The sequence below is a fragment of the Chrysemys picta genome, unplaced genomic scaffold (assembly GCF_011386835.1).
Source record: "Chrysemys picta bellii isolate R12L10 unplaced genomic scaffold, ASM1138683v2 scaf18, whole genome shotgun sequence".
Taxonomy (NCBI): Eukaryota; Metazoa; Chordata; order Testudines; family Emydidae; genus Chrysemys; species Chrysemys picta.
In genome coordinates, this window is record NW_027052725.1 from 152,581 (window position 1) to 166,352 (window position 13,772).

The following is a 13,772-nucleotide window of genomic DNA, read 5'->3' on the forward strand; positions in this document are numbered from 1 at the left end:
CTGGGCACCGCATTTTAAAAAAGATGTGGAGAAATTGGAAAGGGTCCAGAGAAGAGCAACAAGAATGATTAAAGGTCTTGAGAACATGACCTATGAAGGAAGGCTGAAAGAATTGGCTTTGTTTAGTTTGGAAAAGAGAAGACTGAGAGGAGACATGATAGCAGTTTTCAGGTATTTAAAAGGGTGTCATAAGGAGGAGGGAGAAAACTTGTTCACCTTAGCCTCTAAGGATAGAACCAGAAGCAATGGGTTTAAAGTGCAGCAAGGGAGGTCTAGGTTGGACATTAGGAAAAAGTTCCTAACTGTCAGGGTGGTTAAACACTGGAATAAATTGCCGAGGGAGGTTGTGGAATCTCCATCTCTTGAGATATTTAAGAGTAGGTTAGATAAATGTCTATCAGGGATGGTCTAGATGGTATTTGGTCCTGCCATGCGGGCAGGGGACTGGACTCGATGACCTCTCGAGGTCCCTTCCAGTCCGATAATCTATGAATGTATGAAAAAAACACTGTTCTCCACCCCCACCCAGGTTGGCCAGGGAGGCGGCTCTAGCAGGGGGGGCAGGAGGGATTCTGGCAGCAGTGAAGTGGGTTGCGGGGAAGTTGAGATCTTGACCCAAGTCATCCCAGACACTAATGCTAAGCCACAGGATGGCAGCATCTAGTGTTAGTGGAGTCCAAACACTATTTCAACCCCACAGTTTTCGAGGAACAGGAGAAAGGACAAAAGAAGTAAGAGATGAAGAGAAAGGAAGGAGGGATGGAGGAAAAGGTAAAACAAAAAGGACAAACCCTAATGTCCCCAGTGATTCTACGGCACAAAATCCAAGGGATGGAATAAAATTCTGCCATCTTAAACTACTGTTTTCCATGCCTAGAATTCAGCTGGCACCACGTGGATCAGACTGAGCAGCTGCCAAAACCTCTTGGAGGCTCTTACCTTCTAAACAGGGACGTCTGTTTTCTAGTAAAATCAGTAAAAGGAAAGGAGAAAACTCGAAAGAGGCTCCTGCACGCACTCACGTACATGAACCCTAATACTCTCTCAGTCCTCAAAGAAAGACCCCGAGAAGGAGACTTGCTGAAGCAAAGCCACAGGGTCTCTGAGGTTTCCCTGGCCCTGTGCTCCTGTCCTGCCAGGCTGATGTCAGCATCTCTCTCTGAGGTCACCACCTCCCTAACACATTTGACCAATAAGCTGACATCCTGCAAAAGGCCTTTGTGATGTCACTGCCACACCCAACCAAACCCTGAAGTGCTAATGTCCTGCTGCTGGCCTGACACTTTGAAGCTTTGAGGTTGTCATAACTATAAAGGGAAGGGTAACAGCTGTCCTGTGCACAGTACTATAAAATCCTCCTGGCCAGAGACTCCAAAATCCTTTTCCCTCTAAAGGGTTAAGAAGCTCAGGTAACCTGGCTGGCATCTGACCTAAAGGACCAATAAGGGGACAAGATACTTTCAAATCTTGGGGAGGGGAAGGCTTTTGTTTGTGTTCTTTGTTTGTGTGGGTGTTCGCCCTCGGGACTGAGAGGGACCAGACATCAATCCAGGTTCTCCACATCTTTCTAAACAAGTCTCTCCTATTTCAAACAAGGCGTGTTAGTTTTCCTTTGTTTTCTCAACTTGTAAATGTACCTTTTACTAGAGTGTTTATCTTTGTTTGCTGTACTTTGAACCTAAGACTAGAGGGGAGTCCTCTGAGCTCTTTAAGTTTGATTACCCTGTAAGGTTAATTTCCATACTGATTTTACAGAGATGATTTTTACCTTTTTCTTTAATTAAAAGCCTTATTTATAAGAACCTGATTGATTTTTCCTTGTTTTAAGATCCAAGGAGTTTGGATCTTGATTCACCAGAAGTTGGTGGGAGGAAGGAGGGGGGATGGTTAATTTCTCCTTGTTTTAAGATCCAAGGGGGTTGGATCTGTATTCACCAGGGAATTGGTGAAAGGTTTCTCAAGGCTACCCAGGGGAGGAAATTAGCCTTGGGATGGTGGTTAAGCTTAGAAGTTTTCATGCAGGCCCCTACATTTGTACCCTAAACTTCAAAGTGGGGATACAGCCTTGACACAGGTACTCTCTGTGGATCACCCCACTCAATGCGTCTTCATTCTAGGAAGAAAGCCAGCTAGACAGTAAAACATCAGACGCTGCTCCCAATACTACACTCAGTGTTTCCAAAATTAGTAGACTTTATGGCCACAAGAGACCTTTACAGCATCTCATCTAAGCCCCTGCATATCATAGGCCTCCTGTATAGTACAATAGTTACTTTTTGGGCGCACACATTCCAGAAAGGCATCTAGTCTTCATTCAATGACATCAAGAGATGGAGAATCCACCACTTTCCCTTTTAGTGAGTGCCAGGGGGCTCCATTTCCCCTTCCACTAGCTCGCCATTTACAGGGAGACAGAGCAGTACCTGCAGCAGGGAGTGGGAGTTGCTGAAGGCCTCAGAGGCGCAGCCCCTGCAGTGTCTCAGGCACCTGGCGCAAGTGGCGGATGATGCGGGTGCATAACTTTGGCCGTGACGTCCTCCTCCTGCAAAGGAACGAAAACCTGTCAGAGACTGAAATGCCCCGAGGAATCAGGGGGAATTAAGGGCACCTGGAACCAGCAGTATTTAAACTGACTACCTGCCCACCACTGAGGGATGAATTCACCTCCTGAACCCCAGAATGGAGTCTTCTTGTCCTTTCTAGTAACCTCCAGTGCCAACCCACCACCTTGTAGGGTGAGCTCCTGCTACCTCCCTCTCAGTGCCCTTGACAGCTGTTCTACCTCCAAACCACAGCTCAACTTATCAGAACCCTCTTCTCCACCCCAACCCAGGTTGCGCAGGGAGGCGGCCCTAGCAGGGGGGGCAGGAGGGATTCTGCCAGCAGTGAAGTGGGTTGCGGGGAAGTTGAGATCTTGCCCCAAGTTATCCCAGACACTAATGCCAAGCTACAGGATGGCAGCATCTAGTGTCAGTGGAGTCCAAGCACTATTTGAACCCGACAGTTTTGGATCAATTTCACACAAGGGGAGGTGAAGAGCACCCCCAGCAACACACACACCACTCCTGTAGGTGGGAGGGGAACAAGAGAAAGGACAAAAGAAGTAAGAGATGAAGAGAAAGGAAGGAGGGATGGAGGAAAAGGTAAAATGAAAAGGACAAACCCTAGTGTCCCCATGTCGGACATCAGGAATGGTAACATACGTAAGCCAGTATGTGAACACTTCAATCTCCCTGGTCATTCTATTACAGATTTAAAAGTCACTATCATTGAACAAAAAAACTTCAGAAACAGACTTCAAAGAGAAACAGCAGAACTAAAATTCATTTGCAAATTCAACACCATTAATCTGGGCTTGAATAGGGACTGGGAGTGGCTGGCTCACTACAGAAACAGCTTTTCCTCTCCTGGAATTGACACCTCCTCATCTATTATTTGGAGTGGACTACATCCACCCTGATTTTTGAATTGGCCCTGTCAACACTGGTTCTCCACTTGTGAAGTAACTCCCTGCTCTCCATGTGTCAGTATATAATGCCTGCATCTGTAACTTTCACTCTATGCATCCGAAGAAGTGAGGTTTTTACTCACGAAAGCTTATGCCCAAATAAATCTGTTAGTCTTTAAGGTGCCACCAGACTCCTTGTTGTTTTCCTAATATCCCCAGTGATTCTACGGGACAAAATCCCAGGGAGGGAATAAAATTCTGCCACCTTAAACTAGTGTTTTCCATGCCTAGAATTCAGATGGCACCAGGTGGATCAGACTGAACAGGTTACAAACCTCTCCGAGGCACTTACTTTCTCAACAGGGACTTCTGTTTTCTAGTAAAATGGGTAAAAGGAAAGGAGAAAACTCGAAAGAGGCTCCTGCTCACACTCACATATGTGAACCCTAATACTCTCTCAGTCCTCAAAGAGAGCTCGAGAAGGAGACTTGCTGAAGCAAAGCCACAGGGGTCTCTGAGGTTTCCCTGGCCCTGCGCCCCTGTTTTGCCTGGCTGATGTGAGCATCTCTCTCTGAGGTCACCACCTCCCTAACACCTTTGACCAATAGGCTGAGGTCCTGAAAAGGCCTTTGTGATGTTACTGCCACACCCACCCATCCCCGGAAGTGCTAATGTCCTGCTGCTGGCCTGACACTTTGAAGGTTTGAGCTACTCTGTGTGGATCACCCCACTCAATGCGTCTTCATTCTAGGAAGCAAGCCGGCTAGACAGTAAAACATCAGAGGCTGCTCCCAATACTACACTCAGTGTTTCCAAAAGTAGGAGACTTTCTGGCCAGAAGAGACCTTTACAGCATCTCATCTAACCCCCTCCATATCTTAGGCTTCCAGTATAGTACAATAGTTACTTTTTGGGCACACACGTTCCAGAAAGGCATCTAGTCTTCAATCAATGACATCAAGAGTTGGAGAATCCACCACTTTCCCTTTTAGTGAGTGCCAGGGGGCTCCATTTCCCCTTCCACTACCTCCCCATTTACAGTGAGCCAGAGCAGTACCTGCAGCAGGGAGCGGGAGTTGCTGATGGCCTCAGAGGCACAGCCCCTGCAGTGTCTCAGGAATCTGGCGCAAGTGCCGGATGATGCGGAGCTGGTGCATCACTTTTGGCCGTGACGTCCTCCTGCTGCAAGGGAACGAGAACCTGTCAGAGACTCAAACGCCCCGAGGAATCAGGAGGAATTAAGGGCACCTGGAACCAGCAGTATTTCCACCCAGCACCTGCCGACCACTGAGGGATAAATTCACCTCCTGAACCCCAGAATGGAGTCTTCTTCTCCTTTCTAGTAACCTCCAGTGCCAACCCCCCTCCTTGTAGGGTGAGCTCCTGCTATCTCCCCCTCAGTGCCCTTGACAGCTGTTCCACCTCCAAACCACAGCTCAAGTTATTAGTACCTTTGGACACAGACTGGCTAACCTAGTGAGGAGGGCTTTAAACTAGGTTCGACGGGGACAGGTGAGCAAAGCCCACAGGTAAGTGGGGAACATGGAGACCGGGGAGATGGGTCAAAAACGAGAGGGAGTGTGGGCTATATTGTCAGAGAGAAAGGAGGGTCAGGACAAAACTGGGAGGAAAGATCAAACCAGGGTCTTAGATGCCTATATACAAATGCGAGAAGTATGGGGAATAAGCAGGAAGAACTGGAAGTGCTAATAAATAAATACAACTATGACATTGTTGGCATCACTGAAACTTGGTGGGATAATACACATGATTGGAATGTTGGTGTGGATGGGTACAGCTTGCTCAGGAAGGATAGACAGGGGGAAAAGGGAGGAGGTGTTGCCTTGTATATTAAAAATGTACACACTTGGACTGAGGTAGAGATGGACATAGGAGACGGAAGTGTTGAGAGTCTCTGGGTTAGGCTAAAAGGGGTAAAAAACAAGGGAGATGTCATGCTAGGAGTCTACTACAGGCCACCTAATCAGGTGGAAGAGGTGGATGAGGCTTTTTTTATATTCTTATTGATAAACTAGGCAAATACAATTTAGATGGGGCTACTATAAGGTGGGTGCATAACTGGCTGGATAACCGTACTCAGAGAGTTGTTATTAATAGTTCCCAATCCTGCTGGAAAGCCATAACGAGTGGGGTATCGCAGGGGTCTGTTTTGGGACCGGCGCTGTTCAATATCTTCATCAACGACTTAGATATTGGCATAGAAAGTACGCTTATTAAGTTTGCGGATGATACCAAACTGGGAGGGATTGCAACTGCTTTGGAGGACAGGGTCATAATTCAAAATGATCTGGACAAATTGGAGAAATGGTCTGAGTTAAACAGGATGAAGTTTAACAAAGACAAATGCAAAGTGCTCCACTTAGGAAGGAACAATCAGTTTCACACATACAGAATGGGAAGAGACTGTCTAGGAAGGAGTACGGCAGAAAGGGATCTAGGGGTTATAGTGGACCACAAGCTAAATATGAGTCAACAGTGTGATGCTGTTGCAAAAAAAGCAAACCTGATTCTGGGATGTATTAACAGGTCTGTTGTGAGCAAGACACGAGAAGTCATTCTTCCGCTCTACTCTGCTCTGGTTAGGCCTCAGCTGGAGTATTGTGTCCAGTTCTGGGCACCGCATTTTAAAAAAGATGTGGAGAAATTGGAAAGGGTCCAGAGAAGAGCAACAAGAATGATTAAAGGTCTTGAGAACATGACCTATGAAGGAAGGCTGAAAGAATTGGCTTTGTTTAGTTTGGAAAAGAGAAGACTGAGAGGAGACATGATAGCAGTTTTCAGGTATTTAAAAGGGTGTCATAAGGAGGAGGGAGAAAACTTGTTCACCTTAGCCTCTAAGGATAGAACCAGAAGCAATGGGTTTAAAGTGCAGCAAGGGAGGTCTAGGTTGGACATTAGGAAAAAGTTCCTAACTGTCAGGGTGGTTAAACACTGGAATAAATTGCCGAGGGAGGTTGTGGAATCTCCATCTCTTGAGATATTTAAGAGGAGGTTAGATAAATGTCTATCAGGGATGGTATTTGGTCTTATAGACTCATAGACTTTAAGGTCAGAAGGGACCATTATGATCATCTGGTCTGACCCCCTGCATGCTGCAGGCCACAAGACCCTTCCCTGGACTGTGCCGTTGAAGTCCCCAATCCTGTGTTTTAGTGACTTCAATCGGCAGGGACCCTCCTGCTAGTGATCCCTGCCCCATGCTGCGGAGGAAGGCGAAAAACCTCCAGAGGCTCAGCCAATCTACCCTGGAGGAAAATTCCTTCCCGACCCCAAATATGGCGATCAGTAATACCCCGAGCATGTAGGCAAGAGTCTCTAGCCTGACCCTTGTTTGCCATTATGCTATTTACGTACCATTGCTTGGTTTTCCTCGGCTACTATGTTTTACCATTAAACCATTCCCTCCATAAACTTATCCAACTTAATCTTAAAACCAGACAGGTCCGTTGCCCCCACCGTTTCCCTCGGAAGGCCGTTCCAATATTTCACCCCTCTGACGGTCAGAAACCTTCGTCTGATTTCAAGCCTGAACTTCCCCACGGCCAATTTATATCCATTGGTTCTCGTGTCCACATTAGTACTCAGCTGAAATAATTCCTCTCCCTCCCTTGTATTTATCCCTCTGATATATTTAAAGATAGCAATCATATCCCCCCTCAGCCTTCGTTTTGTCAGACTAAACAACCCGAGCTCCTCTAATCTCTTTTCATACGACAGGTTTTCCATTCCTCTGATCATCCTAGTCGCCCTTCTCTGCACCCGTTCCAATTTGAGTTCATCTTTTTTAAACATGGGAGACCAGAACTACACACAGTACTCCAAATGAGGTCTCACCAGTGCCGTATACAACGGAAGCAGGACCTCCTTATCCCTACTAGATATACCTCGCCTAATACATCCCAAGACCGCATTGGCTTTTTTCACAGCCACGTCACATTGTCGACTCATAGTCATCCTGCGGTCTACAAGGACCCCTAGGTCCTTCTCCTCTTCCGTTACTTCTAACCAATGCGTCCCCATCTTGTAACTAAAATTGTTATTAGTCATCCCCAAGTGCATCACCTTACACTTTTCACTATTAAATTTCATCTTATTTCTGACACTCCAATTCACAAGCTCATTCAAGTCTCCCTGCAGAATATCCCTATCCTCCTCCGAATTTGCAACTCCTCCCACCTTCGTATCATCCGCAAACTTTATCAGCCCACTCTTGCAATCGGTTCCGAGGTCAGTTATAAATAGATCAAATAAAATGGGTCCCAAAACCGAACCTTGAGGCACTCCACTAGTAACCTCCCTCCAACCCGACAGTTCACCCTTTAATACGACCCGCTGCATTCTCCCCATTAACCAATTCTTTATCCACCTCTGGATTTTCATATCGATCCCCATGTTTTCCAGTTTAACCAATAATTCCTCATGGGGTACAGGATCAAACGCTTTACGAAAATCCAGGTATATTAGGTCCACCGCATTTCCCTTATCTAATAAGTCCGTTACATGGTCCTGCCATGCGGGCAGGGGACTGGACTCGATGACCTCTCGAGGTCCCTTCCAGTCCTAGAATCTATGAACGTATGAAAAAAACACTGTTCTCCACCCCGACCCAGGTTGGCCAGGGAGGCGGCTCTAGCAGGGGGGGCAGGAGGGATTCTGGCAGCAGTGAAGTGGGTTGCGGGGAAGTTGAGATCTTGACCCAAGTCATCCCAGACACTAATGCTAAGCCACAGGATGGCAGCATCTAGTGTCAGTGGAGTCCAAACACTATTTCAACCCCACAGTTTTCGATGAACTTCCCACAAGGAGAGGTGATGAGCACCCCCAGCAACACACACACACACACACACACACCACTCCTGGTGGTGGGAGGGGAACAGGAGAAAGGACAAAAGAAGTAAGAGATGAAGAGAAAGGAAGGAGGGATGGAGGAAAAGGTAAAACAAAAAGGACAAACCCTAATGTCCCCAGTGATTCTATGGCACAAAATCCAAGGGATGGAATAAAATTCTGCCATCTTAAACTACTGTTTTCCATGCCTAGAATTCAGCTGGCACCACGTGGATCAGACTGAGCAGCTGCCAAAACCTCTTGGAGGCTCTTACCTTCTAAACAGGGACGTCTGTTTTCTAGTAAAATCAGTAAAAGGAGAGGAGAAAACTCGAAAGAGGCTCCTGCACGCACTCACGTACGTGAACCCTAATACTCTCTCAGTCCTCAAAGAGAGACCCCGAGAAGGAGACTTGCTGAAGCAAAGCCACCGGGTCTCTGAGGTTTCCCTGGCCCTGTGCTCCTGTCCTGCCAGGCTGATGTCAGCATCTCTCTCTGAGGTCACCACCTCCCTAACACATTTGACCAATAAGCTGACATCCTGCAAAAGGCCTTTGTGATGTCACTGCCACACCCAACCAAACCCTGCAGTGCTAATGTCCTGCTGCTGGCCTGACACTTTGAAGGTTTGAGGTTGTCATAACTATAAAGGGAAGGGTAACAGCTGTCCTGTGTACAGTACTATAAAATCCTCCTGGCCAGAGACTCCAAAATCCTTTTCCCTCTAAAGGGTTAAGAAGCTCAGGTAACCTGGCTGGTATCTGACCTAAAGGACCAATAAGGGGACAAGATACTTTCAAATCTTGGGGAGGGGAAGGCTTTTGTTTGTGTTCTTTGTTTGTGTGGGTGTTCGCCCTCGGGACTGAGAGGGACCAGACATCAATCCAGGTTCTCCACATCTTTCTAAACAAGTCTCTCCTATTTCAAACAAGGCGTGTTAGTTTTCCTTTGTTTTCTCAACTTGTAAATGTACCTTTTACTAGAGTGTTTATCTTTGTTTGCTGTACTTTGAACCTAAGACTAGAGGGGAGTCCTCTGAGCTCTTTAAGTTTGATTACCCTGTAAGGTTAATTTCCATACTGATTTTACAGAGATGATTTTTACCTTTTTCTTTAATTAAAAGCCTTATTTTTAAGAACCTGATTGATTTTTCCTGGTTTTAAGATCCAAGGAGTTTGAATCTTGATTCACCAGGAGTTGGTGGGAGGAAGGAGGGGAATGGTTAATTTCTCCTTCTTTTAGATCCAAGGGGGTTGGATCTGTATTCACCAGAAGTTGGTGGGAGGAAGGAGGGGGGATGGTTTATTTCTCCTTGTTTTAAGATCCAAGGGGTTTGGATCTGTATTCACCAGGGAATTGGTGAAAGGTTTCTCAAGGCTACCCAGGGGAGGAAATTAGCCTTGGGATGGTGGTTAAGCTTAGAGGTTTTCATGCAGGCCCCTACATTTGTACCCTAAACTTCAAAGTGGGGATACAGCCTTGACACAGGTACTCTCTGTGGATCACCCCACTCAATGCGTCTTCATTCTAGGAAGCAAGCCAGCTAGACAGTAAAACATCACAGGCTGCTCCCAATACTACACTCAGTGTTTCCAAAATTTGTAGACTTTATGGCCACAAGAGACCTTTAGAGCATCTCATCTAAGCCCCTGCATATCATAGGCCTCCTGTATAGTACAATAGTTACTTTTTGGGCACACACATTCCAGAAAGGCATCTAGTCTTCATTCAATGACATCAAGAGATGGAGAACCCACCACTTTCCCTTTTAGTGAGTGCCAGGGGGCTCCATTTCCCCTTCCACTAGCTCCCCATTTACAGTGAGCCAGAGCAGTACCTGCAGCAGGGAGAGGGAGTTGCTAAGGCCTCAGAGGAACAGCCCCTGCAGTGTCTCAGGCACATGGTGTAAGTGCCGGATGATGCGGAGCTGGTGCATCCCTTTGGCCGTGACGTCCTCCTCCTGCAAGGGAACGAGAACCTGTCAGAGACTCAAATGCCCCGAGGAATCAGGGGCAATTAAGGACACCTGGAACCAGCAGTATTTACACCCAGCACCTGCCCACCACTGAGGGATGAATTCACCTCCTGAACCCCAGAATGGAGTCGTCTTCTCCTTTCTAGTAATCTCCAGTGCCAACCCCCGTCCTTGTAGGGTGAGCTCCTGCTACCTCCCCCTCAGTGCCCTTGACAGCTGTTCCACCTCCAAACCACAGCTCAAGTTATCAGAACCCTCTTCTCCACCCCCACCCAGGTTGGGCAGGGAGGCGGCTCTAGCAGGGGGGGCAGGTGGGATTCTGGCAGCAGTGAAGTGGGTTGTGGGGAGGTTGAGATCTTGCCCCAAGTCATCCCAGACACTAATGCTAAACCACACGATGGCAGCATCTAGTGTCAGTGGAGTCCAAGCACTATTTCAACCATACAGTTTTGGATCAACTCCCAACAAGGGGAGGTGAAGAGCACCCCCAGCAACACACACACACACACACACACACACACACACACACACACACACACACCACTCCTGGTGGTGGGAGGGGAACAAGAGAAAGGACAAAAGAAGTAAGAGATAAAGAGAAAGGAAGGAGGGATGGAGGAAAAGGTAAAACGAAAAGGACAAACCCTAATGTCCCCAGTGATTCTACCAGACAAAATTACAGGGAGGGATTAAAATTCTGCCACCTTGAACTAGTGTTTTCCATGCCTAGAATTCAGCTGGCACCAGATGGATCAGACTGAGCAGCTGCCAAAACCTCTTGGAGGCTCTTACTTTCTAAACAGGGATGTCTGTTTTCTAGTAAAATCAGTAAAAGGAAAGGAGACAACTCGAAAGAGGCTCCTGCTCTCACTCAAATACGTGAATCCTAATACTCTCTCAGTCCTCAAGAGAAACCTCGAGAAGGAGACTTGCTGAAGCAAAGCCACAGGGGTCTCTGAGGTTTCCCTGGCCATGCGCCCCTGTACTGCCTCGCTGATGGCAGCATCTCTCTCTGAGGTTACCACCTCCCTAACACCTTTGACCAATATGCTGAGGTCCTGCAAAAGACCTTTGTGATATCACTGCCACCAATCAAACCCTTAAGTGCTAATGTCCTGCTGCTGGCCTGACACTTTGAAGGTTTCAGCTACTCTCTGTGGATCACCCCACTCAATGCCTGTTCATTCTAGGAAGCAAGCCGGCTAGACGGTAAAACATCAGAGGCTGCTCCCAATGCTACACTCAGTGTTTCCAAAATTAGGGGACTTTATGGCCAGAAGAGACCTTTAGAGCATCTCATCTAACCCCTTGTATACCATAGGCTTGCTGTATAGTACAATAGTTACTTTTTGGGCACACACATTCCAGAAAGGCATCTAGTCTTCCTTCAATGACATCAAGAGATGGAGAATCCACCACTTTCCCTTTTAGTGAGTGCCAGGGGGCTCCATTTCCCCTTCCACTAGCTCCCCATTTACAGTGAGCCAGAGCAGTACCTGCAGCAGGGAGCGGGAGTTGCTGATGGCGTCAGAGGCACAGCCCCTGCAGTGTCTCAGGAATCTGGCGCAAGTGCCGGACGATGCGGAGCTGGTGCATCACTTTTGGCCGTGACGTCCTCCTGCTGCAAGGGAAGGAGAACCTGTCAGAGACTCAAACGCCCCGAGGAATCAGCGGGAATTAAGGGCACCTGGAACCAGCACTACTTCCACCCATCACCTGCCCACCACTGAGGGATAAATTCACCTCCTGAACCCCAGAATGGAGTCTTCTTGTCCTTTCTAGTAACCTCCAGTGCCAACCCCCCTCCTTGAAGGATGAGCTCCTGCTATCTCCCCCTCAGTGCCCTTGACAGCTGTTCCACCTCCAAACCACAGCTCAAGTTATTAGTACCTTTGGACACAGACTGGCTAACCTAGTGAGGAGGGCTTTAAACTAGGTTCGAACGGGACAGGTGAGCAAAGCCCACAGGTAAGTGGGGAACATGGAGACCGGGGAGATGGGTCAAAAACGAGAGGGAGTGTGGGCTATATTGTCAGAGGGAAAGGAGGGTCAGGACAAAACTGGGAGGAAAGATCAAACCAGTATCTTAGATGCCTATATACAAATGCGAGAAGTATGGGGAATAAGCAGGAAGAACTGGAAGTGCTAATAAATAAACACAACTATGACATTGTTGGCATCACTGAAACTTGGTGGGATAATACACATGATTGGAATGTTGGTGTGGATGGGTACAGCTTGCTCAGGAAGGATAGACAGGGGAAAAAGGGAGGAGGTGTTGCCTTGTATATTAAAAATGTACACACTTGGACTGAGGTAGAGATGGACATAGGAGACGGAAGTGTTGAGAGTCTCTGGGTTAGGCTAAAAGGGGTAAAAAACAAGGGAGATGTCATGCTAGGAGTCTACTACAGGCCACCTAACCAGGTGGAAGAGGTGGATGAGACTTTTTTTAAGCAACTAACAAAATCATCCAAAGCCCAAGATTTGGTGGTGATGGGGGACTTCAACTATCCGGCTATATGTTGGGAAAATAACACAGCGGGGCACAGACTATCCAACAAATTCCTGGACTGCATTGGAGACAACTTTTTATTTCAGAAGGTTGAAAAAGCTACTGGGGGGAAGCTGTTCTAGACTTGATTTTAACAAATAGGGAGGAACTCGTTGAGAATTTGAAAGTAGAAGGCAGCCTGGGTGAAAGTGATCATGAAATCATAGAGTTTGCAATTCTAAGGAAGGGTAGAAGGGAGAACAGCAAAATAGAGACAATGGATTTCAGGAAGGCAGATTTTGGTAAGCTCAGAGAGCTGATAGGTAAGGTCCCATGGGAATCAAGACTGAGGGGAAAAACAACTGAGGAGAGTTGGCAGTTTTTCAAAGGGACACTATTAAGGGCCCAAAAGCAAGCTATTCCGCTGGTTAGGAAAGATAGAAAATGTGGCAAAAGACCACCTTGGCTTAACCATGAGATCTTGCATGATCTAAAAAATAAAAAGGAGTCATATCAAAAATGGAAACTGGGACAGATTACAAAGGATGAATATAGGCAAACAACACAGGAATGCAGGGGCAAGATTAGAAAGGCAAAGGCACAAAATGAGCTCAAACTAGCTACGGGAATAAAGGGAAACAAGAAGACTTTTTATCAATACATTAGAAGCAAGAGGAAGACCAAAGACAGGGTAGGCCCACTGCTTAGTGAAGAGGGAGAAACAGTAACAGGAAACTTGGAAATGGCGGAGATGCTTAATGACTTCTTTGTTTCGGTCTTCACCGAGAAGTCTGAAGGAATGCCTAACATAGTGAATGCTAATGGGAAGGGGGTAGGTTTAGCAGATAAAATAAAAAAAGAACAAGTTAAAAATCACTTAGAAAAGTTAGATGCCTGCAAGTCACCCGGGCCTGATGAAATGCATCCTAGAATACTCAAGGAGCTAATAGAGGAGGTATCTGAGCCTCTAGCTATTATCTTTGGAAAATCATGGGAGACGGGAGAGA

At 46.9% G+C, this 13,772-nt stretch overlaps 1 long non-coding RNA gene across 2 annotated transcripts in view; it reads right to left on the reverse strand.

The window, feature by feature from the left end:
- LOC135977718 (uncharacterized) overlaps positions 1–13,772 on the reverse strand; it is an 85,769-nt gene that overhangs the window by 56,914 nt on the left and 15,083 nt on the right. For both annotated transcript variants that reach the window (XR_010595138.1, XR_010595137.1), the window contains exon 5: positions 4,506–4,630. This is a non-coding gene — a long non-coding RNA (uncharacterized LOC135977718). The remainder of the gene's footprint in view (positions 1–4,505; positions 4,631–13,772) is intronic.